We start from the raw sequence: 25,683 nt of genomic DNA, 5'->3' as shown, positions 1-25,683 counted from the left end.
ATAATAAATAATTCAATCTGGCAAACGGCTATGTAATTGGTATGCCGAATATTACTCGGAATGTGAATTGGAACGAAATCCGGAATTAATAAGACTCTTAAAATTTTGGTCAATTTTAAAAAGCAGAGACTAAAGTGTAAAATTCCGATAGCCTGTGCCTCGGAAACCATAAGAAATAATCCAATATGGCAAACGGCTACGTAATTAGCACGCCGAATATTACTTGGAATATGATTTGGAACGGAATCCGAAATTAATAAGACTCTTTTAAAATTTCGGTCAATTTTAAAAAACAGAGACTAAAATGCCTGTATTTCGGAAACTATAAGAAATAATACAATTGGCAAATGGCTACGTAATTAGCACGCCGATTATTACTTGGAATATGAATTCGAACGAAATCCGAAGTTAATAAGACTCCTTTTAAATTTCGGTCAATTTTGTAAAACAGAGACTAAAATGTAAAATTCCGATAGCCTGTATCTAGAAAACTATAAGAAATAAACCAATTTGGCAAACGGCTACGTAATTAGCACGCCAAATATTACTTGGAATATGAATTGGAACGAAATCCGAAATTAATAAGACTCTTAAAATTTCGGCCAATTTTAAAAAACAGAGACTAAAATGTAAAATTCCGATTGCCTGTATTTCGGATACTATAAGAAATAATCCAATTGGCAAATGGCTACGTAATTAGCACGCCGACTATTACTTGGAATATGAATTCGAACGAAATCCGAAATTAATAAGACTCTTTTTAAATTTCGGTCAATTTTATAAAGCAGAGACTAAAATGTAAAATTCCGATTGCCTGTATTTCGGAAACTATAAGAAATAATCCAATTGGCAAAGGGATAAGTAATTAGCACGCCGAATATAACTTGGAATATGAGTTGGAACGAAATCCGATATTAATAATACTCTTTTAAAATTTTTACCTATTTTAAAAAACAGTGACTAAAATATGAAATTGCGATAGCCTGTATCTCGAAAGCTATAATAAATAATTCAATTTGGCAAACCGCTACGTAATTAGCACGCCGAATATTACTTGGAATATGAATTGGAACGAAACCCGAAATTAATAAGATTATTAAAATTTTGGTCAATTTTAAAAAACAGGAAAAAAAATGTAAAATTCTGATAGCCTGTATCTCGAAAACTATAAGAAATAATCCAATTTAGCAAACGGCTACGTAATTAGCAGGCCGAATATTACTTGGAATCTGAATTGGAAAGAAATCTCAAATTAATAAGGCTCTTAAAATTTTGGTCAATTTTAAAAAGCAGAGGCCAAAATGTAAAATTCCGATAGCCTGTACCTCGGAAAATATAAGAAATAATCCAACTTGGCAAACGGCTACATAATTAGCACGCCGAATATTACTTGGAATGTGAATTTGAACGAAATCCGATATTAATAATACTATTTTAAACTTTTTGCCTATTTTAAAAAACAGAGACTAAAATATAAAATTGCGATAGCCTGTAACTCGAAAGCTATAATAAATAATTCAATTTGGCAAACGGCTACGTAATTAGCACGCCGAATATTACTTGGAATATGAATTCGAACCAAATCCGAAATTAATAAGACTATTAAAATTTTGGTCAATTTTAAAAAGCAGAGGCCAAAATGTAAAATTCCGATAGCCTGTACCTCGGAAAATATAAGAAATAATCCAACTTGGCAAACGGCTACATAATTAGCACGCCGAATATTACTTGGAATGTGAATTTGAACGAAATCCGATATTAATAATACTATTTTAAACTTTTTGCCTATTTTAAAAAACAGAGACTAAAATATAAAATTGCGATAGCCTGTATCTCGAAAACTATAAGAAATAATCCAATTTAGCAAATGGCTACGTAATTAGCACGCCTATTATTACTTGGAATATGAATTGGAACGAAATCCGAAATTAATAAGACTCTTAAAATTTTGGTCAATTTTAAAGAGCAGAGGCTAATATATAAAATTCCGATAGCCTGTACCTCGGAAAATATAAGAAATAATCCAATTTGGCAAACGGCTCCATAATTAGCACGTCTATTATTACTTGGAATATGAATTGGAACGAAATCCGAAATTAATAAGACTCATTTTAAATTTCGGTCAATTTTAAAAAACAGAGACAAAATGTAAAATTGCGATTGCCTGTATTTCGGAAACTATAAGAAATAATCCAATTGGCAAAGGGCTACGTAATTAGCATTCCGATTATTACTTGGAATGTGAATTGGAACGAAATCCGATATTAAAAATACTATTTTAAAATGTTTACCTATTTTAAAAAACAGAGACTAAAATGTAAAATTCCGATAGCCTGTATCTCGAAAACTATAGAAATTATTCAATTTGGCAAACGGCTTCGTAACTAGCGCGCCAAATATTACTTGGAATATGAGTTGGAACGAAATCCGAAATTAATAAGACTCTTTTAATATTTCGGTCAAATTTAACAAACAGAGACTAAAATGTAAAATTCCGATTGCCTGTATCTCGAAAACTATAATAAATAATTCAATTTGGCAAATGGCTACGTAATTAGCACACCGATTATTACTTGGAATATGAAGTGGAACGAAATCCGAAATTAATAAGACTCTTAAAATTTTGGTCAATTTTATAAAACAGAGACTAAAATGTAAAATTCCGATTGCCTGTATTTCGGAAACTATAAGAAATAATCCAATTGGCAAAGGGCTACGTAATTAGCATTCCGAATATTACTTGGAATGTGAATTGGAACGAAGTCCGATATTAAAAATACTATTTTAAAATATTTGCCTATTTTAAAAAACAGAGACTAAAATATAAAAAATTTTGATAGACTGTATCTCGAAAACTGTAAGTAATAATCCAATTTAGCAAACGAATAGGTAATTAGCACGCCGAATATTACCTGGAATATGAATTGGAACGAAATCCGAAATTAATAAGACTATTAAAATTTTGGTCAATTTTAAAAAGCAGAGTCTAAAATGTAAAATTCCGATAGCCTGTACTTCAGAAACCATAAGAAATAATCCAATTTGACAAACGGCTACGTAATTAGCACGCGGAATATTACTTGGAATATGAGTATTAACGAAAGCCGAAATTTATAAGACTCTTAAAATTTCGGTCAATTTTAAAAAACAGAGACTAAAATGTAAAATTCCAATTGCCTGTATCTCGAAAACTATAATGAATAATTCAATTTGCAAATGGCTACGTAATTAGCACGCGTTTTATTACTTGGAATATGAATTGGAACGAAATCCGAAATTATCAAGACTCTTTTTAAATTTCGGTCAATTTTAAAAAACAGAGACTAAAATGTAAAATTGCTATTGCCTGTATTTCGGAAACTATAAGAAATAATCCAATTGGCAAAGGGCGACGTAATTAGCATTACGAATATTACTTGGAATGTGAATTGGAACGAAATCCGATATTAATAATACTATTTTAAAATTTTTACCTATTTTAAAAAACAGAGACTAAAATATGAAATTGCGATAGCCTGTATCTCGAAAGCTATAATAAATAATTCAATTTGGCAAACGGCTACGTAATTAGCACGCCGTATATTACTTGGAATATGAATTGGAGTGAAATCCGAAATTAATAAGACTGTTAAAATTTTGGTCAATTTTAAAAAACAGAAAAAAAAAATGTAAAATTCTGATAGCCTTTTTCTCGCAAACTATAATAAATAATCCAATTTAGCAAACGGCTACGTAATTACCACGCCGAATATTGCTTGGAATGTGAATTGGAACGAAATCCGATATTATTAATACTATTTTAAACTTTTTGCCTATTTTAAAAAACAGAGACTAAAATATGAAATTGCGATAGCCTGTATCTCGAAAGCTATAATAAATAATTCAATTTGGCAAACCGCTACGTAATTAGCACGCCGAATATTACTTGGAATATGAATTGGAACGAAATCCGAAATTAATAAGACTATTAAAATTTTGGTCAATTTTAAAAAACAGAAAAAAAAGTAAAATTCTGATAGCCTGTATCTCGAAAACTATAAGAAATAATCCAATTTAGCAAACGGCTACGTAATTACCACGCCGAATATTGCTTGGAATGTGAATTGGAACGAAATCCGATATTATTAATACTATTTTAAACTTTTTGCCTATTTTAAAAAACAGAGACTAAAATATAAAATTGCGATAGCCTGTATCTCGAAAGTTATAATAAATAATTCAATTTGGCAAACGGCTACGTAATTAGCACGCCGAATATTACTTGGAATATGAATTGGAACCAAATCCGAAATTAATAAGACTATTAAAGTTTTGGTCAATTTTAAAAAACAGAGACAAAAATAAAAATTCTGATAGCCTGTATATCGAAAACCATAAGAAATAATCCAATTTGGCAAACGGCTACGTAATTAGCACGCCGAATATTACTTGCAATATGAATTGCAAAGAAATACCAAATTAATAAGACTCTTAAAATTTTGGTCAATTATAAAAAGCAGAGACTAAAATGTAAAATTCCGATAGAAAGTATCTCTAAAACTATAAGAAATAATACAATTTGGTAAACGGATACGTAATTAGAATGAACAATATTACTTGGAATGTGAATTAGAACGAAATCCTATATTAATAATACGCTTTAAAAATATTGGTCATTTATAAAAAACAGAGAGTAAAATGTAAAATTCTGATAGCCTGTACCTCGGAAAATATAAGAAATAATAAAATTTGGCATACGACTACGTAATTAGTACGATGAATATTACTTGGAATATGAGTAGGAACGAAATCCGAAATTAATGACTCTTTTAAAATTTCGGTCAATTTTAAAAAACAGAGGCTAAAATGTAAAATTCCGATTTCCTCTACTTCGAAAACTATAATAAATAATTCAATTTGGCAAATGGCTACGTAATTAGCACGCCTATTATAACTTGGAATATGAATTGGAACGAAATCCGAAATTAATAAGACTCATTTTAAATTTCGGTCAATTTTAAAAGACAGAGACTAAAATGTAAAATTGCGATTGCTTGTATTTCGAAAACTATAAGAAATAATCCAATTGGCAAAGGGCTACGTAATTAGCATTCCGAATATTACTTGGAATGTGAATTGGAACGAAATCCGATATTAATAACACTATTTTAAAATTTTTACCTATTTTAAAAAACAGAGACTAAAATATGAAATTGCGATAGCCTGTATCTCGAAAGCTATAATAAATAATTCAATTTGGCAAACCGCTACGTAATTAGCACGCCGAATATTACTTGGAATATGAATTGGAACGAAATCCGAAATTAATAAGACTATTAAAATTTTGGTCAATTTAAAAAAACGGAAAAAAAATTGTAAAATTCTGATAGCCTGTATCTCGAAAACTATAAGAAATAATCCAATTTAGCAAACGGCTACGTAATTACCACGCCGAATATTACTTGGAATATGAATTGGAAAAATATCTCAAATTAATAAGACTCTTAAAATTTTGGTCAATTTTAAAAAGCAGTGGCTAAAATGTAAAATTCCGATAGCCTGTACCTCGGAAAATATAAGAAATAATCCAATTTGGCAAACGGCTACGTAATTAGCACGCCGAATATTACTTGGAATGTGAATTGGAACGAAATTCGATATTATTAATACTATTTTAAACTTTTTGCCTATTTTAAAAAACAGAGACTAAAATATAAAATTGCGATAGCCTGTATCTCGAAAGCTATAATAAATAATTCAATTTGGCAAACGGCTACGTAATTATCACGCCGAATATTACTTGGAATATGAATTGGAACCAAATCCGAAATTAGTAAGACTATTAAAATTTTGGTCAATTTTAAAAAACAGAGACAAAAATGTAAAATTCTGATAGCCTGTATATCGAAAACCATAAGAATTAAGACAATTTGGCAAACGGCTACGTAATTAGCACGCCGAATATTACTTGGAATATGAATTGCAAAGAAATACCAAATTAATGAGACTCTTAAAATTTTGGTCAATTATAAAAAGCAGAGACTAAAATGTAAAATTCCGATAGAATGTATCTCTAAAACTATAAGAAATAATACACTTTGGTAAACGGATACGTAATTAGAATGAAGAATATTACTTGTAATGTGAATTGGAACGAAATCCTATATTAATAACACGCTTTAAAAATATTGGTCATTTATAAAAAACAGAGAGTAAAATGTAAAATTTTGATAGCCTGTATTTCGGAAACTATAAGAAATAATCCAATTGGCAAAGGGCTACGTAATTAGCATTCCGAATATTACTTGGAATGTGAATTGAAAAGAAATCCGATATTAATAATACTATTTTAAAATTTTTGCCTATTTTAAAAAACATAGACTAAAATATAAAATTGCGATATCCTGTATCTCGAAAACTATAATAAATAATTCAATTTGGCAAACGGCTACGTAATTAGCACGCCGAATATTACTTGGAATATGAATTGTAACGAAATCCGAAATTAATAAGACTCATTAAATTTTGGTCAATTTTAAAAGGCAGAGAAAAAAATGTAAAATTCTGATAGCCTGTACCTCGGAAAATATAAGATATAATAAAATTTGGCATACGACTACGTAATTGGTACGATGAATATTACTTGGAATATGAGTAGGAACGAAATCCGAAATTAATGACTCTTTTAAAATTTCGGTCAATTTTAAAAAACAGAGACTAAAATGTAAAATTCCGATTTCCTGTACTTCGAAAACTATAATAAATAATTCAATTTGGCAAATGGCTACGTAATTAGCACGCCTATTATTACTTGGAATACGAATTGGAACGAAATCCGAAATTAATAAGACTCATTTTAAATTTCGGCCAATTTTAAAAAACAGAGACTAAAATGTAAAATTGCGATTGGTTGTATTTCGGAACCTATAAGAAATAATCCAATTGGCAAAGGGCTACGTAATTAGCATTCCGAATATTACTTGGAATGTGAATTGAAAAGAAATCCGATATTAATAATACTATTTTAAAATTTTTGCTATTTTAAAAATCAGGGACTAAAATATAAAATTGCGATATCCTGTATCTCGAAAACTATAATAAATAATTCAATTTGGCAAACGGCTACGTAATTAGCACGCCGAATATTACTTGGAATGGGAATTATAACCAAATCCAATATTAATAATACTCTTTTAAAATTTTTGCCTATTTTAAAAAACAGAGACTAAAATGTAAAATTGCGATAGCCTGTATCCCGAAAACTATAGAAATAATCCAATTTGGCAAACGGCTACGTAATTAGCACGCCGATTATTACTTGGAATATGAGTTGGATCGAAATCCGAAATTAATAAGACTCTTTTAAAATTTCGATCAATTTTAAGAAACAGAAACTATAAGAAATAATCCAATTGGCAAAGGGCTACGTAATTAGCATTCCGAATATTACTTGGAATGTGAATTGGAACAAAATCCGAAATTAATAAGACTATTAAAATTTTGGTCAATTTAAAAAGCAGAGACTTAAATGTAAAATTCTGATAGCCTGTACCTCGGAAACCATAAGAAGTAATCCAATATGGCAAACGGCTACGTACTTAGCACACCGAACATTACTTGGAATATGAATTGGAAAAAAATCTCAAATTAATAAGACTTAAAATTTTGGTCAATTATAAAAAGCAGAGACTAAAATGTAAAATTCTGATAGCCTGTACCTCGGAAAATATAAGAAATAATCCAATTTGGCAAACGGCTACGTAATTAGCACGCCGAATAATACTTGGAATGTGAATTGGAACGAAATCCGATATTAATAATACTATTTAATAATTTTTGCCTATTTTAAAAAACAGAGACTAAAATGTAAAATTGCGATTGCCTGTATTTCGGAAACTATAAGAAATAATCCAATTGGCAAAGGGCTACGTAATTAGCATTCCGATTATTACTTGGAATGTGAATTGGAACGAAATCCGAAATTAATAAGACTATTAAAATTTTGGTCAATTTTAAAAAACAGAGACTAATATGCAAAATTCCGATTGCCTGTATTTCGGAAACTATAAGAAATAATTCAATTGGCAAAGGGCTAAGTAATTAGCACGCCGACTATTACTTGGAATATTAGTTGGAACGGAATCCGATATTAATAATACTCTTTTAAAATTATTGCCTATTTTAAAAAACAAAGAGTAAAATGTAAAATTCCGATAACCTGTATCTAGAAAACTATAAGAAATAATCCAATTTGGCAAATGGCTACGTAATTAGCACGCCAAATATTACTTGGAATGTGAATTGGAACGAAATCCGAAATTAATAAGACTCTTTTAAAATTTCGGTCAATTTTAAAAAACAAAGATTAAAATGGAAAATTCCGATAGCCTGTATCTCGAAAACTATAAGAAAAAATCCAATTTGGTAAACGGTTTCGGAAATAGCATGCCCAATATTACTTGGAATGTGAATTGGGACGGAATCCGAAATTAATAAGACGATTATACAGTTTTGGCATATTTTAAAACCATAGACTAAAACGTAAAATTCCGATAGCCTGTATTTCGGAAACTGTAAGAAATAATCCAATTGGCAAAGGGCTACGTAATTAGCATTCCGAATATTACTTGGAATGTGAATTGAATCGAAATCCGATATTAATAATACTGTTTTAAAATTTTTGCCTATTTCAAAAAACAGAGACTAAAATATAAAATTGCGATATCCTGTATCTCGAAAACTATAATAAATAATTCAATTTGGCAAACGGCTACGTAATTAGTATGAAGAATATTACTCGGAATGTGAATAGGAACGAAATCCGGAATTAATAAGACTCTTAAAATTTTGGTCAATTTTAAAAAACAGATACTAAAATGTAAATTTCTGTTGGCCTGTATCTCGAAAACTATAAGAAATAATCCAATTTGGAAAACGGCTAAGTAATTAGCACGCCGAATATTACTTGGAATATGAGTTGGAACGAAATCCGAAATTAATAAGAATCTTAAAATTTTGGTCAATTATAAAAAGCAGAGACTAAAATGTTAAATTCCGATAGCCTGCATCACTAAAACTATAAGAAATAATCCAATATGGTAAACGGATACGTAATTAGCATGAAGAATATTACTTTGAATCTGAATAGGAACGAAATCTTATATTAATTAAACTCTTTTAAAATTTTGGTCAATTTTAAAATGCAGAGACTAATATGTAAAATTCCGATAGCCTGCATCTCGAAAACTATAAGAAATAATCCAATTTTGCAAACAGCTACCTAATTAGTACGCCGAATATTACTTGGAATATTAGTTGGAACGAAATCCGAAATTAATAAGACTCTTTTAAAATTTCGGTCAATTTTAAAAAGCAGAGACTAAAATGTAAAATTCCGATTGCCTGTACCTCGGAAAATATAAGAAATAATCCAAATTGGCAAACGGCTACGTAATTAGCACGCCGAATATTACTTGGAATATGAATTTAACGAAATCCGAAATTAATAAGACTCTTTTACAATTTCGGTCAATTTTAAAAAACAGAGACTAAAATGTAAAATTCCGATTGCCTGTATTTCGGAAACTATAAGAAATAATCCAATTGGCAAATTTCTACGTAATTAGCACGCCGATTATTACTTGGAATATGAATTCGAACGAAATCCGAAGTTAATAAGACTCCTTTTAAATTTCAGTCAATTTTATAAAACAGAGATTAAAATGTAAAATTCCGATTGCCTGTATTTCGGAAACTATAAGAAATAATCCAATTGGCAAATGGCTACGTAATTAGCACGCCGATTATTACTTGGAATATGAATTCGAACGAAATCCGAAGTTAATAAGACTCCTTTTAAATTTCGGTCAATTTTATAAAACAGAGACTAAAATGTAAAATTCCGATTGCCTGTATTTCGGAAACTATAAGAAATAATCCAATTGGCAAAGGGCTAAGTAATTATCAAGCCGAATATTACTTGGAATATGAGTTGGAACGAAATCCGATATTAATAATACTCTTTTAAAATTATTGCCTATTTTAAAAAACAAAGAGCAAAATGTAAAATTCCGATAGCCTGTATCTAGAAAACTATAAGAAATAATCCAATTTGGCAAACGGCTACGTAATTAACATGCCAAATATTACTTGGAATGTGAATTGGAACGAAATCCGAAATTAATAAACTCTTTTAAAATTTCGGTCAATTTTAAAAAACAAAGATTAAAATGGAAAATTCCGATAGCCTGTATCTCGAAAACTATAAGAAAAAATCCAATTTGGTAAACGGTTGCGGAAATAGCATGCCCTATATTACTTGGAATGTGAATTGGGACGAAATCCGAAACTAATAAGACGATTATACAGTTTTGGCATATTTTAAAACCATAGACTAAAACGTAAAATTCCGATAGCCTGTGTTTCGGAAACTGTAAGAAATAATCCAACTGGCAAAGGGCTACATAATTAGCATTCCGAATATTACTTGGAATGTAAATTGAATCGAAATCCGATATTAATAATACTATTTTAAAATTTTTGCCTATTTCAAAAAACAGAGACTAAAATATAAAATTGCGATAGCCTGTATCTCGAAAACTATAGAAATAATCCAATTTGGCAAACAGCTACGTAATTAGCACGCCGAATATTACTTGGAATGGGAATTATAACGAAATCCAATATTAATAATACTCTTTTAAAATTTTTGCCTATTTTAAAAAACAGAGACTAAAATGTAAAATTGCGATAGCCTGTATCTCGAAAACTATAGAAATAATCCAATTTGGCAAACGGCTACGTAATTAGCACGCCGATTATTACTTGGAATATGAATTGGAACGAAATCCGAAATTAATAAGTCTATTAAAATTTTGGTCAATTTAAAAAACAGAAAAAAAAGTAAAATTCTGATAGCCTATATCTCGAAAACTATAAGAAATAATCCAATTTAGCAAACGGCTACGTAATTAGCACGCCGAATATTACTTGGAATATGAATTGGAAAGAAATCTCAAATTAATAAGACTCTTAAAATTTTGGTCAATTTTAAAAAACAGATGCTAAAATGTAAAATTCCGATAGCCTGTACCTCGTAAAATATAAGAAATAATCCAATTTGGCAAACGGCTTATTAGCAGTGCTAATTAGCACGCCGAATATTACTTGGAATGTGAATTGGAACGAAATCCGATATTAATAATACTATTTTAAACTTTTTACCTATTTTAAAAAACAGAGACTAAAATATAAAATTGCGATAGCCTGTATTTCGAAAGCTGTAATAAATAATTCAATTTGGCAAACGGCTACGTAATTAACACACCGAATATTACTTGGAATATGAATTGGAACCAAATCCGAAATTAATAAGACTATTAAAATTTTGGTCAATTTTAAAAAAGAGAGACAAAAATGTAAAATTCTGATAGCCTGTATATCGAAAACCATAAGAAATAATCCAATCTGGCAAAAGGCTACGTAATTAGCACGCCGAATATTACTTGGAATATGAATTGCAAAGAAATACCAAATTAATAATGCTCTTAAAATTTTGGTCAATTATAAAAAGCAGAGACTAAAATGTAAAATTCCGATAGAATGTATCTCTAAAACTATAAGAAATAATACAATTTGGTAAACGGATACGCAATTAGAATGAAGAATATTACTTGGAATGTGAATTGGAACGAAATCCTATATTAATAATACGCTTTAAAAATATTGGTCATTTATAAAAAACAGAGAGTAAAATGTAAAATTCCGATAGCCTGTATTTCGAAAACTATAAGAAATAATCCAATTGGCAAAGGGCTACGTAATTAGCACGCCTAATATTACTTGGAATATGAATTGCAAAGAAATACCAAATTAATAAGACTATTAAAATTTTGGTCAATTTTAAAAAACAGAGACTAAAATGTAAAATTTTGATAGCCTGTGCTTCGGAAACAATAAGAAATAATCCAATATGGCAAACGGCTACGTAATTAGCACGTCGAATATTACTTGGAATATGATTTGGAACGAAATCCGAAATTAATAAGACTCTTTTAAAATTTCGGTCAATTTTAAAAAACAGAGACTAAAATGTAAAATTCCGATTGCCTGTATTTCGGAAACTATAAGAAATAATCCAATTAGCAAATGGTTACGTAATTAGCACGCCGATTATTACTTGGAATATGAATTCGAACGAAATCCGAAGTTAATAAGACTCCTTTTAAATTTCGGTCAATTTTGTAAAACAGAGACTAAAATGTAAAATTCCGATTGCCTGTATTTCGGAAACTATAAGAAATAATCCAATTGGCAAAGGGCTAAGTAATTAGCAAGCCGAATATTACTTGGAATATGAGTTGGAACGAAATCCGATATTAATAATACTCTTTTAAAATTATTGCCTATTTTAAAAAACAAAGAGTAAAATGTAAAATTCCGATAGCCTGTATCTAGAAAACTATAAGAAATAATCCAATTTGGCAAACGGCTACGTAATTAGCACGCCAAATATTACTTGGAATGTGAATTGGAACGAAATCCGAAATTAATAAGACTCTTTTAAAATTTCGGTCAATTTTAAAAAACAAAGATTAAAATGGAAAATTCCGATAGCCTGTATCTCGAAAACTATAAGAAAAAATCCAATTTGGTAAACGGTTGCGGAAATAGCATGCCCAATATTACTTGGAATGTGAATTGGGGCGAAATCCGAAACTAATAAGACGATTATACAGTTTTGGCATATTTTAAAACCATAGACTAAAACGTAAAATTCCGATAGCCTGTGTTTCGGAAACTGTAAGAAATAATCCAATTGGCAAAGGGCTACATAATTAGCATTCCGAATATTACTTGGAATGTGAATTGAAAAGAAATCCGATATTAATAATACTATTTTAAAATTTTTGCCTATTTCAAAAAACAGAGACTAAAATTTAAAATTGCGATATCCTGTATCTCGAAAATTATAATAAATAATTCAATTAGGCAAACGGCTACGTAATTAGCACGCCGAGTATTACTTGGAATGGGAATTATAACGAAATCCAATATTAATAATACTCTTTTAAAATTTTTGCATATTTTAAAAAACAGAGACTAAAATGTAAAATTACGATAGCCTGTATCTCGAAAACTATAGAAATAATCCAATTTGGCAAACGGCTACGTAATTAGCACGCCGATTATTACTTGGAATATGAGTTGGATCGAAATCCGAAATTTATAAGACTCTTTTAAAATTTCGGCCAATTTCAAGAAGCAGAAACTATAAGAAATAATCCAATTGGCAAAGGGCTACGTAATTAGCGTTCCGAATATTACTTGGAATGTGAATTGGAACGAAATCCGAAATTAATAAGACTATTAAAATTTTGGTCAATTTTAAAAAACAGAGACTAAAATGTAAAATTTTGATAGCCTGTGCCTCGGAAACCATAAGAAATAATCCAATATGGCAAACGGCTACGTAATTAGCACGCCGAATATTACTTGGAATATGATTTGGAACGGAATCCGAAATTAATAAGACTCTTTTAAAATTTCGGTCAATTTTAAAAAACAGAGACTAAAATGCCTGTATTTCGGAAACTATAAGAAATAATACAATTGGCAAATGGCTACGTAATTAGCACGCCGATTATTACTTGGAATATGAATTCGAACGAAATCCGAAGTTAATAAGACTCCTTTTAAATTTCGGTCAATTTTGTAAAACAGAGACTAAAATGTAAAATTCCGATAGCCTGTATCTAGAAAACTATAAGAAATAAACCAATTTGGCAAACGGCTACGTAATTAGCACGCCAAATATTACTTGGAATATGAATTGGAACGAAATCCGAAATTAATAAGACTCTTAAAATTTCGGCCAATTTTAAAAAACAGACACTAAAATGTAAAATTCCGATTGCCTGTATTTCGGAAACTATAAGAAATAATCCAATTGGCAAATGGTTACGTAATTAGCACGCCGATTATTACTTGGAATATGAATTCGAACGAAATCCGAAGTTAATAAGACTCCTTTTAAATTTCGGTCAATTTTGTAAAACAGAGACTAAAATGTAAAATTCCGATTGCCTGTATTTCGGAAACTATAAGAAATAATCCAATTGGCAAAGGGCTAAGTAATTAGCAAGCCGAATATTACTTGGAATATGAGTTGGAACGAAATCCGATATTAATAATACTCTTTTAAAATTATTGCCTATTTTAAAAAACAAAGAGTAAAATGTAAAATTCCGATAGCCTGTATCTAGAAAACTATAAGAAATAATCCAATTTGGCAAACGGCTACGTAATTAGCACGCCAAATATTACTTGGAATGTGAATTGGAACGAAATCCGAAATTAATAAGACTCTTTTAAAATTTCGGTCAATTTTAAAAAACAAAGATTAAAATGGAAAATTCCGATAGCCTGTATCTCGAAAACTATAAGAAAAAATCCAATTTGGTAAACGGTTGCGGAAATAGCATGCCCAATATTACTTGGAATGTGAATTGGGGCGAAATCCGAAACTAATAAGACGATTATACAGTTTTGGCATATTTTAAAACCATAGACTAAAACGTAAAATTCCGATAGCCTGTGTTTCGGAAACTGTAAGAAATAATCCAATTGGCAAAGGGCTACATAATTAGCATTCCGAATATTACTTGGAATGTGAATTGAAAAGAAATCCGATATTAATAATACTATTTTAAAATTTTTGCCTATTTCAAAAAACAGAGACTAAAATTTAAAATTGCGATATCCTGTATCTCGAAAATTATAATAAATAATTCAATTAGGCAAACGGCTACGTAATTAGCACGCCGAGTATTACTTGGAATGGGAATTATAACGAAATCCAATATTAATAATACTCTTTTAAAATTTTTGCATATTTTAAAAAACAGAGACTAAAATGTAAAATTACGATAGCCTGTATCTCGAAAACTATAGAAATAATCCAATTTGGCAAACGGCTACGTAATTAGCACGCCGATTATTACTTGGAATATGAGTTGGATCGAAATCCGAAATTTATAAGACTCTTTTAAAATTTCGGCCAATTTCAAGAAGCAGAAACTATAAGAAATAATCCAATTGGCAAAGGGCTACGTAATTAGCGTTCCGAATATTACTTGGAATGTGAATTGGAACGAAATCCGAAATTAATAAGACTATTAAAATTTTGGTCAATTTTAAAAAACAGAGACTAAAATGTAAAATTTTGATAGCCTGTGCCTCGGAAACCATAAGAAATAATCCAATATGGCAAACGGCTACGTAATTAGCACGCCGAATATTACTTGGAATATGATTTGGAACGGAATCCGAAATTAATAAGACTCTTTTAAAATTTCGGTCAATTTTAAAAAACAGAGACTAAAATGCCTGTATTTCGGAAACTATAAGAAATAATACAATTGGCAAATGGCTACGTAATTAGCACGCCGATTATTACTTGGAATATGAATTCGAACGAAATCCGAAGTTAATAAGACTCCTTTTAAATTTCGGTCAATTTTGTAAAACAGAGACTAAAATGTAAAATTCCGATAGCCTGTATCTAGAAAACTATAAGAAATAAATCAATTTGGCAAACGGCTACGTAATTAGCACGCCAAATATTACTTGGAATATGAATTGGAACGAAATCCGAAATTAATAAGACTCTTAAAATTTCGGCCAATTTTAAAAAACAGACACTAAAATGTAAAATTCCGATTGCCTGTATTTCGGATACTATAAGAAATAATCCAATTGGCAAATGGCTACGTAATTAGCACGCCGACTATTACTTGGAATATGAATTCGAACGAAATCCGAAATTAATAAGACTCTTTTTAAATTTCGGTCAATTTTATAAAGCAGAGACTAAAATGTAAAATTCCGATTGCCTGTATTTCGGAAACTATAAGAAATAATCCAATTGGCAAAGGGATAAGTAATTAGCACGCCGAATATAACTTGGAATATGAGTTGGAACGAAATCCGATATTAATAATACTCTTTTAAAATTTTTACCTATTTTAAAAAACAGAGACTAAAATATGAAATTGCGATAGCCTGTATCTCGAAAGCTATAATAAATAATTTAATTTGGCAAACCGCTACGTAATTAGCACGCCGAATATTACTTGGAATATGAATTGGAACGAAACCCGAAATTAATAAGATTATTAAAATTTTGGTCAATTTTAAAAAACAGAAAAAAAAATGTAAAATTCTGATAGCCTGTATCTCGAAAACTATAAGAAATAATCCAATTTAGCAAACGGCTACGTAATTAGCAGGCCGAATATTACTTGGAATCGGAATTGGAAAGAAATCTCAAATTAATAAGGCTCTTAAAATTTTGGTCAATTTTAAAAAGCAGAGGCCAAAATGTAAAATTCCGATAGCCTGTACCTCGGAAAATATAAGAAATAATCCAACTTGGCAAACGGCTACATAATTAGCACGCCGAATATTACTTGGAATGTGAATTTGAACGAAATCCGATATTAATAATACTATTTTAAACTTTTTGCCTATTTTAAAAAACAGAGACTAAAATATAAAATTGCGATAGCCTGTAACTCGAAAGCTATAATAAATAATTCAATTTGGCAAACGGCTACGTAATTAGCACGCCGAATATTACTTGGAATATGAATTCGAACCAAATCCGAAATTAATAAGACTATTAAAATTTTGGTCAATTTTAAAAAACAGAGACAAAAATGTAAATTTCTGATAGCCTGTATATCGAAAACCATAAGAAATAATGCAATTTGGCAAACGGCTACGTAATTAGCACGCCGAATATTACTTGGAATATGAATTGCAAAGAAATACCAAATTAATAAGACTTTTTTAAAATTCCGGTCAATTTTAAAAAACAGAGACTAAAATGTAAAATTCCGATTGCCTGTATTTCGGAAACTATAAGAAATAATCCAATTGGCAAATGGCTACGTAATTAGCACGCCGATTATTACTTGGAATATGAATTCGAACGAAATCCGAAGTTAATAAGACTCCTTTAAAATTTCGGTCAATTTTATAAAACAGAGACTAAAATGTAAAATTCCGATTGCCTGTATTTCGGAAACTATAAGAAATAATCCAATTGGCAAAGGGCTAAGTAATTAGCACGCCGAATATTACTTGGGATATGAGTTGGAACGAAATCCGATATTAATAATACTCTTTTAAAATTATTGCCTATATTAAAAAACAAAGAGTAAAATGTAAAATTCCGATAGCCTGTATCTAGAAAACTATAAGAAATAATCCAATTTGGCAAACGGCTACGTAATTAGCACGCCGAATATTACTTGGAATGTGAATTGTAACGAAATCCGACATTAATAATCCTATTTTAAAATTTTTACCTATTTTAAAAAACAGAGACTAAAATATGAAATTGCGATATCCTGTATCTCGAAAACTATAATAAATAATTCAATCTGGCAAACGGCTATGTAATTGGTATGCCGAATATTACTCGGAATGTGAATTGGAACGAAAGCCGGAATTAATAAGACTCTTAAAATTTTGGTCAATTTTAAAAAGCAGAGACTAAAATGTAAAATTCCGATAGCCTGTGCCTCGGAAACCATAAGAAATAATCCAATATGGCAAACGGCTACGTAATTAGCACGCCGAATATTACTTGGAATATGATTTGGAACGGAATCCGAAATTAATAAGACTCTTTTAAAATTTCGGTCAATTTTAAAAAACAGAGACTAAAATGCCTGTATTTCGGAAACTATAAGAAATAATACAATTGGCAAATGGCTACGTAATTAGCACGCCGATTATTACTTGGAATATGAATTCGAACGAAATCCGAAGTTAATAAGACTCCTTTTAAATTTCGGTCAATTTTGTAAAATAGAGACTAAAATGTAAAATTCCGATAGCCTGTATCTAGAAAACTATAAGAAATAAACCAATTTGGCAAACGGCTACGTAATTAGCACGCCAAATATTACTTGGAATATGAATTGGAACGAAATCCGAAATTAATAAGACTCTTAAAATTTCGGCCAATTTTAAAAAACAGAGACTAAAATGTAAAATTCCGATTGCCTGTATTTCGGATACTATAAGAAATAATCCAATTGGCAAATGGCTACGTAATTAGCACGCCGACTATTACTTGGAATATGAATTCGAACGAAATCCGAAATTAATAAGACTCTTTTTAAATTTCGGTCAATTTTATAAAGCAGAGACTAAAATGTAAAATTCCGATTGCCTGTATTTCGGAAACTATAAGAAATAATCCAATTGGCAAAGGGATAAGTAATTAGCACGCCGAATATAACTTGGAATATGAGTTGGAACGAAATCCGATATTAATAATACTCTTTTAAATTTTTTACCTATTTTAAAAAACAGTGACTAAAATATGAAATTGCGATAGCCTGTATCTCGAAAGCTATAATAAATAATTCAATTTGGCAAACCGCTACGTAATTAGCACGCCGAATATTACTTGGAATATGAATTGGAACGAAACCCGAAATTAATAAGATTATTAAAATTTTGGTCAATTTTAAAAAACAGAAAAAAAAATGTAAAATTCTGATAGCCTGTATCTCGAAAACTATAAGAAATAATCCAATTTAGCAAACGGCTACGTAATTAGCAGGCCGAATATTACTTGGAATCTGAATTGGAAAGAAATCTCAAATTAATAAGGCTCTTAAAATTTTGGTCAATTTTAAAAAGCAGAGGCCAAAATGTAAAATTCCGATAGCCTGTACCTCGGAAAATATAAGAAATAATCCAACTTGGCAAACGGCTACATAATTAGCACGCCGAATATTACTTGGAATGTGAATTTGAACGAAATCCGATATTAATAATACTATTTTAAACTTTTTGCCTATTTTAAAAAACAGAGACTAAAATATAAAATTGCGATAGCCTGTAACTCGAAAGCTATAATAAATAATTCAATTTGGCAAACGGCTACGTAATTAGCACGCCGAATATTACTTGGAATATGAATTCGAACCAAATCCGAAATTAATAAGACTATTAAAATTTTGGTCAATTTTAAAAAACAGAGACAAAAATGTAAATTTCTGATAGCCTGTATATCGAAAACCATAAGAAATAATGCAATTTGGCAAACGGCTACGTAATTAGCACGCCGAATATTACTTGGAATATGAATTGCAAAGAAATACCAAATTAATAAGACTTTTTTAAAATTTCGGTCAATTTTATAAAACAGAGACTAAAATGTAAAATTCCGATTACCTGTATTTCGGAAACTATAAGAAATAATCCAATTGGCAAAGGGCTAAGTAATTAGCACGCCGAATATTACTTGGGATATGAGTTGGAACGAAATCCGATATTAATAATACTCTTTTAAAATTATTGCCTATATTAAAAAACAAAGAGTAAAATGTAAAATTCCGATAGCCTGTATCTAGAAAACTATAAGAAATAATCCAATTTGGCAAACGGCTACGTAATTAGCACGCCGAATATTACTTGGAATGTGAATTGTAACGAAATCCGACATTAATAATCCTATTTTAAAATTTTTACCTATTTTAAAAAACAGAGACTAAAATATGAAATTGCGATATCCTGTATCTCGAAAACTATAATAAATAATTCAATCTGGCAAACGGCTATGTAATTGGTATGCCGAATATTACTCGGAATGTGAATTGGAACGAAATCCGGAATTAATAAGACTCTTAAAATTTTGGTCAATTTTAAAAAGCAGAGACTAAAATGTAAAATTCCGATAGCCTGTGCCTCGGAAACCATAAGAAATAATCCAATATGGCAAACGGCTACGTAATTAGCACGCCGAATATTACTTGGAATATGATTTGGAACGGAATCCGAAATTAATAAGACTCTTTTAAAATTTCGGTCAATTTTAAAAAACAGAGACTAAAATGCCTGTATTTCGGAAACTATAAGAAATAATACAATTGGCAAATGGCTACGTAATTAGCACGCCGATTATTACTTGGAATATGAATTCGAACGAAATCCGAAGTTAATAAGACTCCTTTTAAATTTCGGTCAATTTTGTAAAACAGAGACTAAAATGTAAAATTCCGATAGCCTGTATCTAGAAAACTATAAGAAATAAACCAATTTGGCAAACGGCTACGTAATTAGCACGCCAAATATTACTTGGAATATGAATTGGAACGAAATCCGAAATTAATAAGACTCTTAAAATTTCGGCCAATTTTAAAAAACAGAGACTAAAATGTAAAATTCCGATTGCCTGTATTTCGGATACTATAAGAAATAATCCAATTGGCAAATGGCTACGTAATTAGCACGCCGACTATTACTTGGAATATGAATTCGAACGAAATCCGAAATTAATAAGACTCTTTTTAAATTTCGGTCAATTTTATAAAGCAGAGACTAAAATGTAAAATTCCGATTGCCTGTATTTCGGAAACTATAAGAAATAATCCAATTGGCAAAGGGATAAGTAATTAGCACGCCGAATATAACTTGGAATATGAGTTGGAACGAAATCCGATATTAATAATACTCTTTTAAAATTTTTACCTATTTTAAAAAACAGTGACTAAAATATGAAATTGCGATAGCCTGTATCTCGAAAGCTATAATAAATAATTCAATTTGGCAAACCGCTACGTAATTAGCACGCCGAATATTACTTGGAATATGAATTGGAACGAAACCCGAAATTAATAAGATTATTAAAATTTTGGTCAATTTTAAAAAACAGAAAAAAAAATGTAAAATTCTGATAGCCTGTATCTCGAAAACTATAAGAAATAATCCAATTTAGCAAACGGCTACGTAATTAGCAGGCCGAATATTACTTGGAATCTGAATTGGAAAGAAATCTCAAATTAATAAGGCTCTTAAAATTTTGGTCAATTTTAAAAAGCAGAGGCCAAAATGTAAAATTCCGATAGCCTGTACCTCGGAAAATATAAGAAATAATCCAACTTGGCAAACGGCTACATAATTAGCACGCCGAATATTACTTGGAATGTGAATTTGAACGAAATCCGATATTAATAATACTATTTTAAACTTTTTGCCTATTTTAAAAAACAGAGACTAAAATATAAAATTGCGATAGCCTGTAACTCGAAAGCTATAATAAATAATTCAATTTGGCAAACGGCTACGTAATTAGCACGCCGAATATTACTTGGAATATGAATTCGAACCAAATCCGAAATTAATAAGACTATTAAAATTTTGGTCAATTTTAAAAAGCAGAGGCCAAAATGTAAAATTCCGATAGCCTGTACCTCGGAAAATATAAGAAATAATCCAACTTGGCAAACGGCTACATAATTAGCACGCCGAATATTACTTGGAATGTGAATTTGAACGAAATCCGATATTAATAATACTATTTTAGACTTTTTGCCTATTTTAAAAAACAGAGACTAAAATATAAAATTGCGATAGCCTGTATCTCGAAAACTATAAGAAATAATCCAATTTAGCAAATGGCTACGTAATTAGCACGCCTATTATTACTTGGAATATGAATTGGAACGAAATCCGAAATTAATAAGACTCTTAAAATTTTGGTCAATTTTAAAGAGCAGAGGCTAATATATAAAATTCCGATAGCCTGTACCTCGGAAAATATAAGAAATAATCCAATTTGGCAAACGGCTCCATAATTAGCACGTCTATTATTACTTGGAATATGAATTGGAACGAAATCCGAAATTAATAAGACTCATTTTAAATTTCGGTCAATTTTAAAAAACAGAGACAAAATGTAAAATTGCGATTGCCTGTATTTCGGAAACTATAAGAAATAATCCAATTGGCAAAGGGCTACGTAATTAGCATTCCGATTATTACTTGGAATGTGAATTGGAACGAAATCCGATATTAAAAATACTATTTTAAAATGTTTACCTATTTTAAAAAACAGAGACTAAAATGTAAAATTCCGATAGCCTGTATCTCGAAAACTATAGAAATTATTCAATTTGGCAAACGGCTTCGTAACTAGCGCGCCAAATATTACTTGGAATATGAGTTGGAACGAAATCCGAAATTAATAAGACTCTTTTAATATTTCGGTCAAATTTAACAAACAGAGACTAAAATGTAAAATTCCGATTGCCTGTATCTCGAAAACTATAATAAATAATTCAATTTGGCAAATGGCTACGTAATTAGCACACCGATTATTACTTGGAATATGAAGTGGAACGAAATCCGAAATTAATAAGACTCTTAAAATTTTGGTCAATTTTATAAAACAGAGACTAAAATGTAAAATTCCGATTGCCTGTATTTCGGAAACTATAAGAAATAATCCAATTGGCAAAGGGCTACGTAATTAGCATTCCGAATATTACTTGGAATGTGAATTGGAACGAAGTCCGATATTAAAAATACTATTTTAAAATATTTGCCTATTTTAAAAAACAGAGACTAAAATATAAAAAATTTTGATAGACTGTATCTCGAAAACTGTAAGTAATAATCCAATTTAGCAAACGAATAGGTAATTAGCACGCCGAATATTACCTGGAATATGAATTGGAACGAAATCCGAAATTAATAAGACTATTAAAATTTTGGTCAATTTTAAAAAGCAGAGTCTAAAATGTAAAATTCCGATAGCCTGTACTTCAGAAACCATAAGAAATAATCCAATTTGACAAACGGCTACGTAATTAGCACGCGGAATATTACTTGGAATATGAGTATTAACGAAAGCCGAAATTTATAAGACTCTTAAAATTTCGGTCAATTTTAAAAAACAGAGACTAAAATGTAAAATTCCAATTGCCTGTATCTCGAAAACTATAATGAATAATTCAATTTGCAAATGGCTACGTAATTAGCACGCGTTTTATTACTTGGAATATGAATTGGAACGAAATCCGAAATTATCAAGACTCTTTTTAAATTTCGGTCAATTTTAAAAAACAGAGACTAAAATGTAAAATTGCTATTGCCTGTATTTCGGAAACTATAAGAAATAATCCAATTGGCAAAGGGCTACGTAATTAGCATTACGAATATTACTTGGAATGTGAATTGGAACGAAATCCGATATTAATAATACTATTTTAAAATTTTTACCTATTTTAAAAAACAGAGACTAAAATATGAAATTGCGATAGCCTGTATCTCGAAAGCTATAATGAATAATTCAATTTGGCAAACGGCTACGTAATTAGCACGCCGTATATTACTTGGAATATGAATTGGAGTGAAATCCGAAATTAATAAGACTGTTAAAATTTTGGTCAATTTTAAAAAACAGAAAAAAAAAATGTAAAATTCTGATAGCCTTTTTCTCGCAAACTATAATAAATAATCCAATTTAGCAAACGGCTACGTAATCAGCACGCCGTATATTACTTGGAATATGAATTTTAAAGAAATCTCAAATTAATAAGACTCTTAAAATTTTGGTCAATTTTAAAATGCAGACACTAAAATGTAAAATTCCGATAGCCTGTACCTCGGAAACCATAAAAAATAATCCAATATGGCAAACGGCTACGTAATTAGCTTGCCGAATATTACTTGGGATGTGAATTGGAGCGAAATCCGATATTAATATTATTATTTCAAAATTATTGCCTATATTAAAAAACAGAGTCTAAAATATAAAATTACGATAGCCTGTATCTCGAAAACTATAATAAATAATTCGATCCGGCAAACGGCTACGTAATTATTATGCCGAATATTACTTGTAATATGAATTGGAACGAAATCCGATATTAATAATTCTATTTTAAAATTTTTGCCTATTTTAAAAAACAGAGACTAAAATATAAAATTGCTATAGCCTGTATATTGGTCAAGCAGAGACTAAAATGTAAAATTTCGATAGAATGTATCTCTAAAACTATAAGAAATAATACAATTTGGTAAACGGATACGTAATTAGAATGAAGAATATTACTTGGAATGGTAATTGGAACGAAATCCTATATTAATAATACGCTTTAAAAATATTGGTCATTTATAAAAAACAGAGAGTAAAATGTAAAATTCTGATAGCCTGTATTTCGGAAACTATAAGAAATAATCCAATTGGCAAAGGGCTACGTTATTAGCATTCCGAATATTACTTGGTATGTGAATTGAAAAGAAATCCGAAATTAATAATACTATTTTAAAATTTTTGCCTATTTTAATAAACAGAGACTAAAATGTAAAATTGCGATAGCCTGTATCCCGAAAACTATAGAAATAATCCAATTTGGCAAACGGCTACGTAATTAGCACGCCGATTATTACTTGGAATATGAGTTGGATCGAAATCCGAAATTAATAAGACTCTTTTAAAATTTCGGTCAATTTTAAGAAACAGAAACTATAAGAAATAATCCAATTGGCAAAGGGCTACGTAATTAGCATTCCGAATATTACTTGGAATGTGAATTGGAACGAAATCCGAAATTAATAAAATTATAAAAACTTTGGTCAATTTTAAAAAGCAGAGACTAAAATGTAAAATTCTGATAGCCTGTACCTCGGAAACCATAAGAAATAATCCAATATGGCGAACGGCTACGTACTTAGCACATCGAACATCACTTGAAATATGAATTGGAAAGAAATCAAAATTAATAAGACTTAAAATTTTGGTCAATTTTAAAAAACAGAGACTAAAATATAAAATTCCAATTGCCTGTATCTCGAAAACTACAATGAATAATTCAATTTGGCAAATGGCTACGTAATTAGCACGCCTATTATTACTTGGAATATGAATTGGAACGAAATCCGAAATTAATAAGACTCTTAAAATTTTGGTCAATTTTAAAGAGCAGAGGCTAAAATATAAAATTCCAATTGCCTGTATCTCGAAAACTACAATGAATAATTCAATTTGGCAAATGGCTACGTAATTAGCACGCCGAATATTACTGGAAATATGAATTGGAACGAAATCCGAAATTAATAAGACTATTAAAATTTTGGTCAATTTTAAAAAACAGAAAAACAAAATGTAAAATTCTGATAGCCTGTATCTCGAAAATAATAAAAAATAATCTAATTTAGCAAACGGCAACGTAATTAGCACGCCGAATATTACTTGGTATATGAATTGGAAAGAAATCTCAAATTAATAAGACTCTTAAAATTTTGGTCAATTTTAAAGAGCAGAGGCTAAAATGTAAAATTCCGATAGCCTGTACCTCGGAAAACATAAGAAATAATCCAATTTGACAAACGGCTACGTAATTAGCACGCCGAATATTACTTGGAATGTGAATTGGAACGAAATCCGATATTATTAATACTATTTTAAACTTTTTGCCTATTTTAAAAAACAGAGACTAAAATATAAAATTGCGATAGCCTGTATCTCGAAAGCTATAATAAATAATTCAATTTGGTAAACGGCTACGTAATTAGCACGCCGAATATTACTTGGAATATGAATTGGAACCAAATCCGAAATTAATAAGACTATTAAAGTTTTGGTCAATTTTAAAAAACAGAGACAAAAATGTAAAATTCTGATAGTCTGTATATCGAAAACCATAAGAAATAATCCAATTTGGCAAACTGCTACGTAATTAGCACGCCGAATATTACTTGGAATATGAATTGCAAAGAAATACCAAATTAATAAGACTCTTAAAATTTTGGTCAATTATAAAAAGCAGAGACTAAAATGTAAAATTCCGATAGAAAGTATCTCTAAAACTATAAGAAATAATACAATTTGGTAAA

This window comes from Rhynchophorus ferrugineus, unplaced genomic scaffold (genome assembly GCF_030347505.1).
Source record: "Rhynchophorus ferrugineus isolate W39M unplaced genomic scaffold, kcgeb_rfMv2 rfM14, whole genome shotgun sequence".
Classification (NCBI taxonomy): domain Eukaryota; kingdom Metazoa; phylum Arthropoda; class Insecta; order Coleoptera; family Curculionidae; genus Rhynchophorus; species Rhynchophorus ferrugineus.
The sequence above is the reverse complement of the archived record's forward strand: the minus strand, read 5'-3'. Positions refer to the sequence as shown.